Source organism: Canis lupus, chromosome 4 (genome assembly GCF_048164855.1).
Source record: "Canis lupus baileyi chromosome 4, mCanLup2.hap1, whole genome shotgun sequence".
NCBI classification, from domain to species: Eukaryota; Metazoa; Chordata; class Mammalia; order Carnivora; family Canidae; genus Canis; species Canis lupus.
The window spans coordinates 9,323,781-9,333,200 of record NC_132841.1 but is presented as its reverse complement, the minus strand read 5'-3'; the positions used below and the strand labels follow the sequence as shown (position 1 = coordinate 9,333,200).

General features: G+C 46.1%; 1 long non-coding RNA gene across 2 annotated transcripts in view; it reads left to right on the top strand.

Annotated features, from left to right (window-relative positions):
* The window catches only part of LOC140631823 (uncharacterized), a 29,054-nt gene that overhangs the window by 870 nt on the left and 18,764 nt on the right, over nucleotides 1–9,420 (top strand). The window contains exons 1-2 of one of the 2 annotated variants that reach the window (XR_012029332.1): nucleotides 660–780; nucleotides 1,091–1,863. This is a non-coding gene — a long non-coding RNA (uncharacterized lncRNA). Of the gene's footprint in view, nucleotides 1–659; nucleotides 781–1,090; nucleotides 1,864–9,420 lie in introns of those variants that run through there. The other variant, XR_012029331.1, reaches the window with a different exon arrangement.

The window sequence follows — 9,420 nt, the reverse complement described above, 5'->3', positions numbered from 1 at the left end:
GGCCACGCGCCCTGCCCCGCCGCCGCCGCCGCCGCCGCCCCGGCCCCGAGGCTCTCCCGGCCCGCCCCCTTCCCGGCGGCGCCCCGCCCACTTCCCCTCCCCGGCGCCCCGCCCCCGCCCCCGCCCCCGCCCGCGCTCCGCATCCCCATCCCCGCCCGGTGCCCTGCCCGCCCCGCGCCCCCAGCCCCGGCCCGGCGCACCTCCAGCCCCGCCCATCAGCCCCCCGCCCCCCTCCCTCCCTGAGCCCTCCCCCAGGTCCCGCTCCCCAGCCCCGCCCCCGCACGCCCCCGCCCCCACCCTGCTCCCATCCCCGCGCCCCGGCTCACCTCCAGCCCCGCCCATCAGCCCCCGCCCCCCTCCCTGAGCCCTCCCCCAGGTCCCGCTCCCCAGCCCCGCCCCCGCACGCCCCCGCCCCCACCCTGCTCCCATCCCCGCGCCCCGGCTCACCTCCAGCCCCGCCCATCAGCCCCCCGCCCCCCTCCCTGAGCCCGCCCCCAGGTCCCGCTCCCCAGCCCCGCCCCCGCACGCCCCCGCCCCCACCCTGCTCCCATCCCCGCGCCCCGGCTCACCTCCAGCCCCGCCCATCAGCCCCCCGCCCCTCCCTGAGCCCGCCCCCAGGTCCCGCTCCCCAGCCCCGCCCCCGCACGCCCCGCCCCCACCCCCTGGTTCCCGGCTCACCTCCGCGAGCTCACGGGACTCCCCCCCTCCCGGGACTCCCCCCTCACCTGCCCACCTCCTCCCGGAACCGAGTCCTGGCCCGGCTGCCCCACTCCCAGCGAGGTGGGCTTCCCAGCAGCCGCCAAAGCTGCCTGTAACTGCCGAGGGAGCCCCCCTGTCGGACGCAGCCCGACGGACGGCTGGCGGGGGGTGGGGAAGGTCGGAGAGGAGGCGGGCAGTGCTGGATCCGCGATCCCGCCGGCGGTCTCCGTCCCCGGAGGCCCGGGGGCCGAGGCGGGGGAGGCCGGGCTCTGGCCACAGGACCCCCGCCTCGTCCCAGGGCTGAATCCGGAGCGCCTCTCGTCGGGGTCAGCTCGCCGCCGGGAGGGTGGGGACACCCAGACCCGCGCAAACCGTTTATTCCCTCCGCTAGGGCAGGCTGGCCTCACCGGTGACCGTGCCCAGCCCTACCGACGCCGACGGCGGCCGAGAGCTCCAGGTCCACTTTGCAACTTGGGAACGCAAACAGACTCGTCTTTCAGCCTGGCTGGGAACGCAAGAGCGATTCTAGATGGAAATGGGACGAAAGTAGAGAAAACTTAAATCTCGGACACTATCCATCAGTTCTGAGGCAAAAATAAACACTCACGACTCACACCTCAGAAAGAGAGAGGAAAAAAGGGAGAGAGACACCGGCTGTACCCCTTCTAGGAAGAATAAACATGACAGTTATAACCGGATTAGAGACGGAAAAGTAAGGAAAGGACTGATTAGCAGACAATAGCCTCACCGCAAATTAAAAACCAACGCTGCACGCCTAGGGTGGATCACTTGAATGCCCAATGATGACTGATTTTATTTATCAAAGGAATTTAATTGTTCTAAATACCCAAAAGGATCATAATAATAAAGGGTTCTGAGCGCTTCAGACACCCCACATAAAAGAGGCCTGCATTTTGGGGAGGGGGGGTCTTTTCCCCTTTAATCCACCTCCCCAGAATCCATGTGTTTCACACTGGCTCTTGTTCTCCGCCCTTGCACTGCCTGAGATTGACATGCCTGAGATTGACATGAAGAAGCCCCAGGGTGGGTAGTGTGATTTGAGGGCATCAGGAAGGCTCCCACCCCACCCACTGCCCAGAATCTTCCACCTCATCACTGTGCCTCACCTTCCACTAATTATCTAGTCACATTTCCGGATTTCAGGTATTCATTCATTAGCCTATTTAAACAGCGGGTGTCTTTGGGAGAGGGACAGACTGCTTGTGTGGGGACTAAGGGAGTAGAGGGGATGGGCAATATTTTGATCTTTTACTTACACCCTAGCATGAATTCCTTTAATTCCCTGTGTCACATGACTGTGTCTTGCAGTGCCTAGCCGAAGTCACTGATGTTAGCTCATCAGAGGATGGATATGTAGGAGTGCAGTGAGAAAAGAGATGGTGTTAAAGCATCAGGGTACTGAAGTCATTTTAAAGTACATACTTGAGGGGATTATGGATGACAAGGAAAGAAGGTTAGGGCCTGCTAAAATAGCAACATGAGGTCCCTGGTGCCAGGACTGACGGGCAGCTCTGATGATGCCAACCCATGGTTTTAAAGACAGACTGTGCATTCTGGCACCGTGAAGTGAGCATATTGAAAGTCCCCTTATATCAACACATAACATCCAGGTGTGACTAGAATTACCGTAGAATTTCTATGCTGCTGAGACTTTATTTCTATAAACCCAAAAGGCAATTGTGCAAGAGCCCATCAAATATCTTAACACCCAAGGAAAATGTCAGTCGGCACCTGCTTATTCAAAGGCCAATATAAGGTACCTTTTAAGGGTCATACTTATAACAGGAATGAAATAATAAATAACTTCTTAAAATACAGCTAAACCTTAAACAACACGGGGGTTAGAGGCACCCACCACAGTCAAAAATCCATGTATAACTTTTGACTCCTCCAAAACTTAATTACTACTAGCCTACTATCGTTAAGAGACCTTACCAATCATGTAAACTGTCGATTAACAAGTTTATATGTTTACGTATTCTATACTGTATTCTTATAGTAAAGCTAGAGACAAGAAAAGGTTTTGAAGAGAATCATAGAGAAGAGAAAGTACTTTACTGTACTTATTGAAAAAAAATCTGCACATAAGTGGACCTGCATAGTTCAAACCTGTGTAGTTCAAACCTGTATATGTTTTTTGCTTTAGTTCAATTCTGAAACACCAGTATTCTGACCCTGAGCCAGAATGAGGCCCAGCTGTCTACTGTACAGCTAAATCAACCTTTTTTTCATATCTTTTTGTTTTTGTTTCGTTGTTCACAAGTTCTTGGAGGTCAGGAAATGCAGACTTTTAATCCAGTGCTCTCTTCAGTAACCCTCACCTCTTCTTAGATTTAAAGATGAAGGTCGGGGGGATCTGGGCCTTGGAACACAGACCTCCAAGTCACCGGTATCTGGTGCCACCCACCAAGAGGCAATCTCTTCCCTCTATCCTGTCCTTCCATTAATCCAGACACTTCTTCATCCCCACTTTGAGTTCCTACCCACTTAGTATGTGCTTTCTGGAACATCCCAGAGTCTTTTTGTGCTTTTCTTCATAATTCTAAAACCTGCATACCTTAGGTTGTGGATAGACTAGAAAGAACCTGAAAAGCACCTTAAAAGTCCGATTGAGCTTTCTTTCCCAAACTGATGACCCTGAAATCTGCCAACTATAGAGAAGTTTATCTTTTTGCCCACAGCAGCTGTTTCACACAGGGGGTAGAACCTAAAATTAGAATACTTTGAGAACAATCGTGCAATGTATCCGGCCAAAATTTTTAGCAAATGTATTAATTATAGACTCTTTTATATAGGTTTTTAAGTTGTTGCTTTATCACCTCAACAATGTGTCGACTAAGAAAGAATTCACTGAAAAGTAAAGCAAACAGGCATTTATTTGAGCAATTAGAATTGCAATTTTGGAGGCAGATTCAGGTAGAAACCTGGCTCGTGTTCTGAGGACAACAAAGAGGGAGGCAAGAGTTATACAGGTGAAGGAATATACGGGTAGTTTCCATCTAGGTCCTCCTTGTAATGAGGGATTGAAATGGGATTGGTTGAGTCAATATGCAAATGAGGGACGAAAGTTTGTGAAACTGAATTGGCTCCTTTCCAAATGAAGGAGGGGGAGGATCTGGTTGCCAGGACTTGCATCCTGAGAAGGGAGTTCTCCAAGCTGAGGAATTCAGGCTCCCTTGAAAGTTCAAAAAGTTTGGGATGCCTGGGTTGCTCAGTGGTTGAGCATCAGCCTCTGGCTTAGGGTGCTGGGATCCAGCCCCACATCAGGCTCCCTGTAGGCAGCCTGCTTCTCCCTCTGCCTATGTCCCTGCCTCTCTCTGTGTGTGTTTCTCATGAATAAATAAATTAAATCTTTTTAAAAAAATAATAAATAAAATTAAATTTAAAATAATAATAATTAAAAAGTTCAAAAAATTTACAGTTCCTCTGATAAGGATATATATATAAATTCCTCCCCCGGATGGGTTCCCCACCCTATTTTATTTTATGTATTTATTTATTTGTTAAGATTTTATTTATTAAAAAAAAGATTTTATTTATTTATTCATGAGATACAGAGAGAGAGAGAGAGGAGAGGCAGAAGCAGGCACCATGCCGGGAGCCTGACACGGGACTCGATCCTGGGAGACCAAAAATAGCGCTCTATTTTTTTTAATTTTTATTTATTTATTCATGAGTGACAGACAGAGATAGAGAGAGAGGCAGAGACACAGGCCGAGGGAGAAGCAGGCTCCATGCAGGGAGCCCGATGTGGACTCGATCTCGGGTCTCCAGGATCACGCCCTGGGCCAAAGGCGGCGCTAAACCGCTGAGCCACCCGGGCTGCTCTCCGCGCCTCCCCACCCCCCCCCCACCCCCCGCCCCCCGTCCTATTTTAAAAGATACTATCTAATGTCTTAGCTAGGCTGGCTTGCTCCATTATGAGATCTCCTTTTACAAATATTTAAGTTTATTTAATTAGGAATAAGGGCACAACTTTTGTTTTTAAGGAAGTTTATTGGGGATCCCTGGGTGGCGCAGCGGTTTAGCGCCTGCCTTTGGCCCAGGGCGTGATCCTGGAGACCCGGGATCGAATCCCACGTAGGGCTCCCGGTGCATGGAGCCTTCTTCTCCCTCTGCCTATGTCTCTGCCTCTCTCTCTCTCTCACTGTGTGCCTATCATAAATAAATAAAATTAAAAAAAAAAAAAAAGGAAGTTTATTGAGGGAGGAAAGGGTATTTGGGTTTTTTTATGGTTTTTATTTAAATTCCACTTAGTTACTATGCAGTGTAATATTAGTTACAGATGCACAATATAGTGATTCATGCATCACCTGGTGCTCATCACAAGTACACTCCTTCATCCCCATCACCTATTCCACATATCCCCTCACACTCTCCCTCTGGTGACCATCAGTTTGTCCTCTAGAGTTGAGAGTCTGTTTCTTGGTTTGCCTCTCTCTTTTTTCCTCCTATGATCATTTGTTTTGTTTCTTAAATTTCATGAATGAGTGAAATCACATGGTATTTATCTTTCTCTGACTGACTTATTTCACTTGGCATAATACCCTCTAGTTCCATCCACATCATTGCAAATGGCAAGATTTCATTCTTTTTTATGGTTGAGTAATATTCCGTCACACACACACACACACACACACACACACACACACACCACATCTTTATCCATTCGTCAGTTGATGGACACTTGGGCTGTTTCCATATTTTGGCTATTCTGGGTAATACTGCTATAAACATAGGGGTACATGTATCCCTTTGAATTAACATTTATGTATTCTTTGGGTAAATACCTAGTAGTGCAATTTTGGGGTCATACAGTAGTTCTACTTTTAAGGGTATTTGTTTTTTTTGTTTGTTTGTTTTTAACTAAGCCCTAATAGGCCCAATGTGGAGCTTAAACTCACAACCCAAAGATCAAGAATCGCATGCTCTACTGACTGAGCCAGCCAAGAGTCCAACAAGGATTTTTTTTTTTTTTTTTTTTTTTTTTTTTGCTGCTATAGCACCCAGTACAATGCTAAACTCCTAATGGTATAAAAATCTTTTTAAAAATATATCATTAGACATAACTCGTTGAGTACCTTCTGTGATTTGTAAACCACAGTGTTAAGTTCTATGATGAACATAAAGATAAATGTGGTTCAATCTATGAGTTCTGATCATAATCCATCAGGAGGAATCACACTGTAATGGGAGCAGAAATCAAATGCTGGGGCAGGCCCAGGAGGAAGACTCCTTGTGGGGTTCAGAAGAGGTGTGACTTTGAGTAAATTAAGCCAGACCAGGCTCTGGCTGGAAGAGTCCCAGTTAGTTGGAAGGTGGGTTGCTTTCGAAAGACAAGGAGCAGAGAGGCTGAACAGTGGCTTGGGTATCCAGCTGGGGGAGGGTTTCAAATTGCATGCTGTGAAGTTTGGACTCTGTGTCCTAGGCAACAGGAAGCTTTGAGCACTTTATTTTTTTTTTTTTAATTTTAAGTTTTGATTTCAATTATATTGAGCCCTTTAAAGCAACACAATCTTTAGAAAAATCGCTCAGACACTTGTAGTACTGATAGGTTGGAGGTAGAGGCAGAGCTTAGAGGCAGGGAGAGAAGTTGAGAGGCGAATGCATCTTTGAGTTGAGAGGACATGAAGCCTGAATTAGGTGGCAGAAAGCAGGGGATAAGAAACAGAAATACCTAGCACTTGGTACATTATAAAGCACTTTCTCATAGATTTTTCTCATTTGACCCGTGCAACCTCTGGAAGGTACTGCCCAGAGTTCTATCTGAGGAAAGAGGAATAAGAGATTCATGGAATGTATTTGACATACCCATTTGGTTATCTCATAAGGAGCTGGGCCTCCTCACAGGCCACTGCCTTCTCCCTGGGGAGATGCCTGAGGCAGAATCCAGGGACCTTTGTGGTGGTGGAAAAGCCTGCAAAGACGTCTGCAGTGACAGGTGACAATCCTGACACCTTCAGTGGGAGTGATCACAAGGAGAGCATCCCCAGCCAGGATTCAGAGACATTTTCACTCACTAGCCCTTTGAAGTTAAAGAGAAAGATAGAGCGCACAAACCTAAGAAATGCAGCAAATGAATGACAGCATTTGGGAAGAATCTGCCACAAGCTCCGTTTTCTAGAGTGCAAGATGAAGCACCTAGGGAGCAAGGCTTAACCAGACAATAAAATGCCCCTTGGAGGAGGAGAAGAAGAATCGAAAGTTTTCAGCAGTAACTTAATCTAGTGGAAAAGGAGATGGACAAGTGGGGTAGAGCATTAGGGTAGTATATGGGAAAAATCAAGGCAAAAGGAGACTAGGAAATTAGATGCGCAAGCTGATGGGATGCTGGGGTTGGTATCATTTGTTCATTTCTCCTTCCTCCCTCCCTCCCTCCCTCCCTCCCTCCTTCCTTCCTTCCTTCCTTCCTTCCTTCCTTCCTTCCTTCCTTCCTTCCTTTTCTTTAACCTACTTTGTGCCAGGCAATGAGCCAGGCTCAAAGATACAAATAAGTTACTCTGAGATAATGAACAAAATGCTTTGAAGAACATGGCAATTATGTTCATTAAAGGGGTACCAGCCTCTCCTTAAAATCTGAAATGTTTGGGCAGCCCGGGTGGCTCAGTGGTTTAGCGCTGCCTTCAGCCCAGGGCCTGATTCTGGGGACCTGGGATCAAGTCCCACGTCGGGCTCCCTGCATGGAGCCTGCTTCTCCCTCTGCCTGTGTCTCTGCCTCTCTCTCTCTCTCTCTCTGTGCCTCTCATGAACAAATAAATAAATCTTTAAAAAAATCTGAAATGTTTGAGGGGTTCACACTTGGTTACACATTCAAACTTGAGACTATCTGATTTTTAGAAATATTCCTCCCTGGTGGCTTCTAATTTTAAAAGCTCCTTTCCTTCAATATTTCACTTATCTCCACGAAAGTTCTTACATTGTCAAAATATGCCTTCCAACTATTAGAACCCTGGTGATGCCCTGCTCCCTGAGGTCATCTGAATGGCTATTTCTCCTCCCATTGAACAGTTAGCACATTCCTCTGAGACATCCTTTCTTTGGTGATAACATTCTTAGGTCCTACAGCTGGTCTTCTGTGAAGATATGGTTTTGAACTACTTTGCCCTTTTAATCACTCTCTGCCAGACACATAACAGTTTGTCTGTGTTTTTCTTAAAAGGTAGTGTCCATATGTGAGTGAAATATTCCAGATGTGTTGGGCAAGTTCTAAATAGCTTTGGAGTATTTCCTTCATTTTGCTGGTAGCCTGCTTCTTTTGAAGCTTAAAATCAAAGTTGGAGTTGACACATCACATTTCTGAAAAATAGTGAACTTCAGTTCAACTTAAATTTTAACTCCTTTTCAAATAAGTTGCAAAGAGAATAATGGCCTGTCCCCGTAAGTGTTACCATTAAAAAAGATAAACAAATATGTTTATTTAAGCGTGAAACATTTCTGGAAGGACATATACCAAAGCAGGAGTGGGAAAGGGGAATTCCGAGAGGGAGAGTTTGTAAACTTTTATTTTATACCCTTTTGTACTGTTTGCATTTTATGTGAAATATTTAATGAAATAAAAGGTATAATTCAGTCAGTTAAGTGTCCAACTCTTGGTTTCTGCTCAGGTCATGATCTTAGGGTTGTAAGATTGAGCCCTATGTCTGGCTCTGTGCTGGGTATGGAGTCTGCTTGAGATTCTCTTTCTCTCTCCCTCTGCCTTTCCCCCTGCTCTCTTTCTCTCTCTCTCTAATAAATAAAATAAAACAAATCTTTTTTGAAAAATCATAATTTGGGGTACTTGGGTGGCTCAGTTGCTTAAGCGTCTACCTTCAGCTCAGGTCATGATCCTAGAATCCTGGGATCCAGCCCCACATCGGGCTCCCTGCTCCACAAGGAGTCTGTTTCTCCCTCTCCCTCTGCCACTCCCCCTGCTTGTGCTCTCTCATTTTTCTCTTTCTATCCATCAGATAAATATAGTCTTTTTTAAAAAGATTTTATTTATTTACTCATGAGAGACACAGAGAGAGAGGCAGAGGGAGAAACAGAGGGAGAAGCAGGCTCCCTGAAGAGAGTCTGATGTGGGACTCAATCCCAGGATCACACCCTGAGCCGAAGGCAGATGCTCAACCATTTAGCCACCAGGTTTCCCAATAAAATCTTTTTTAAAAGATCATAATTTTATTCTTAACTATACTTAGTCAGTGAATAATCACATGACTCTTTTTGTATGAGCTACAGTTAATCTGAATTATTTTTGTGTGGCTGGATTTCTTTTAACCTAAATGCAATACTTCAATTTATGTACATTAGATTTCATCTCATTTTATTCAACCTATTGAATCTGGGAAGAGCCTTTTGAATCTTTATTTTTTTAAATCTAACTTAAAGACCTAGCTTTCTCAGAATTCTCTCATCTACCAAATAAATAAATATACCGTTTATAGCAATAATAATAGTGGTAAAGCCTAATATTTTTAAAGGCTTAATATATTCTGTGTACTAGAGTAAGCATTTTACAGCAGTATCTAATTTACTCTTCAGAACAGTTCCTTTGAGGTTAGTGTAATTATCCCCATTTATGGATGATGAAACCAAAGTTAAGAGAAGAAAATTAACTTGGTTCCATTCACACATGTATTTAGTGGTAGAGCCAAGATTTGAAAGAAAGCTCTATGACTCAGAGCAAGTGTTCTGTTTTTTTTAATTGTGATAAAAAACCCA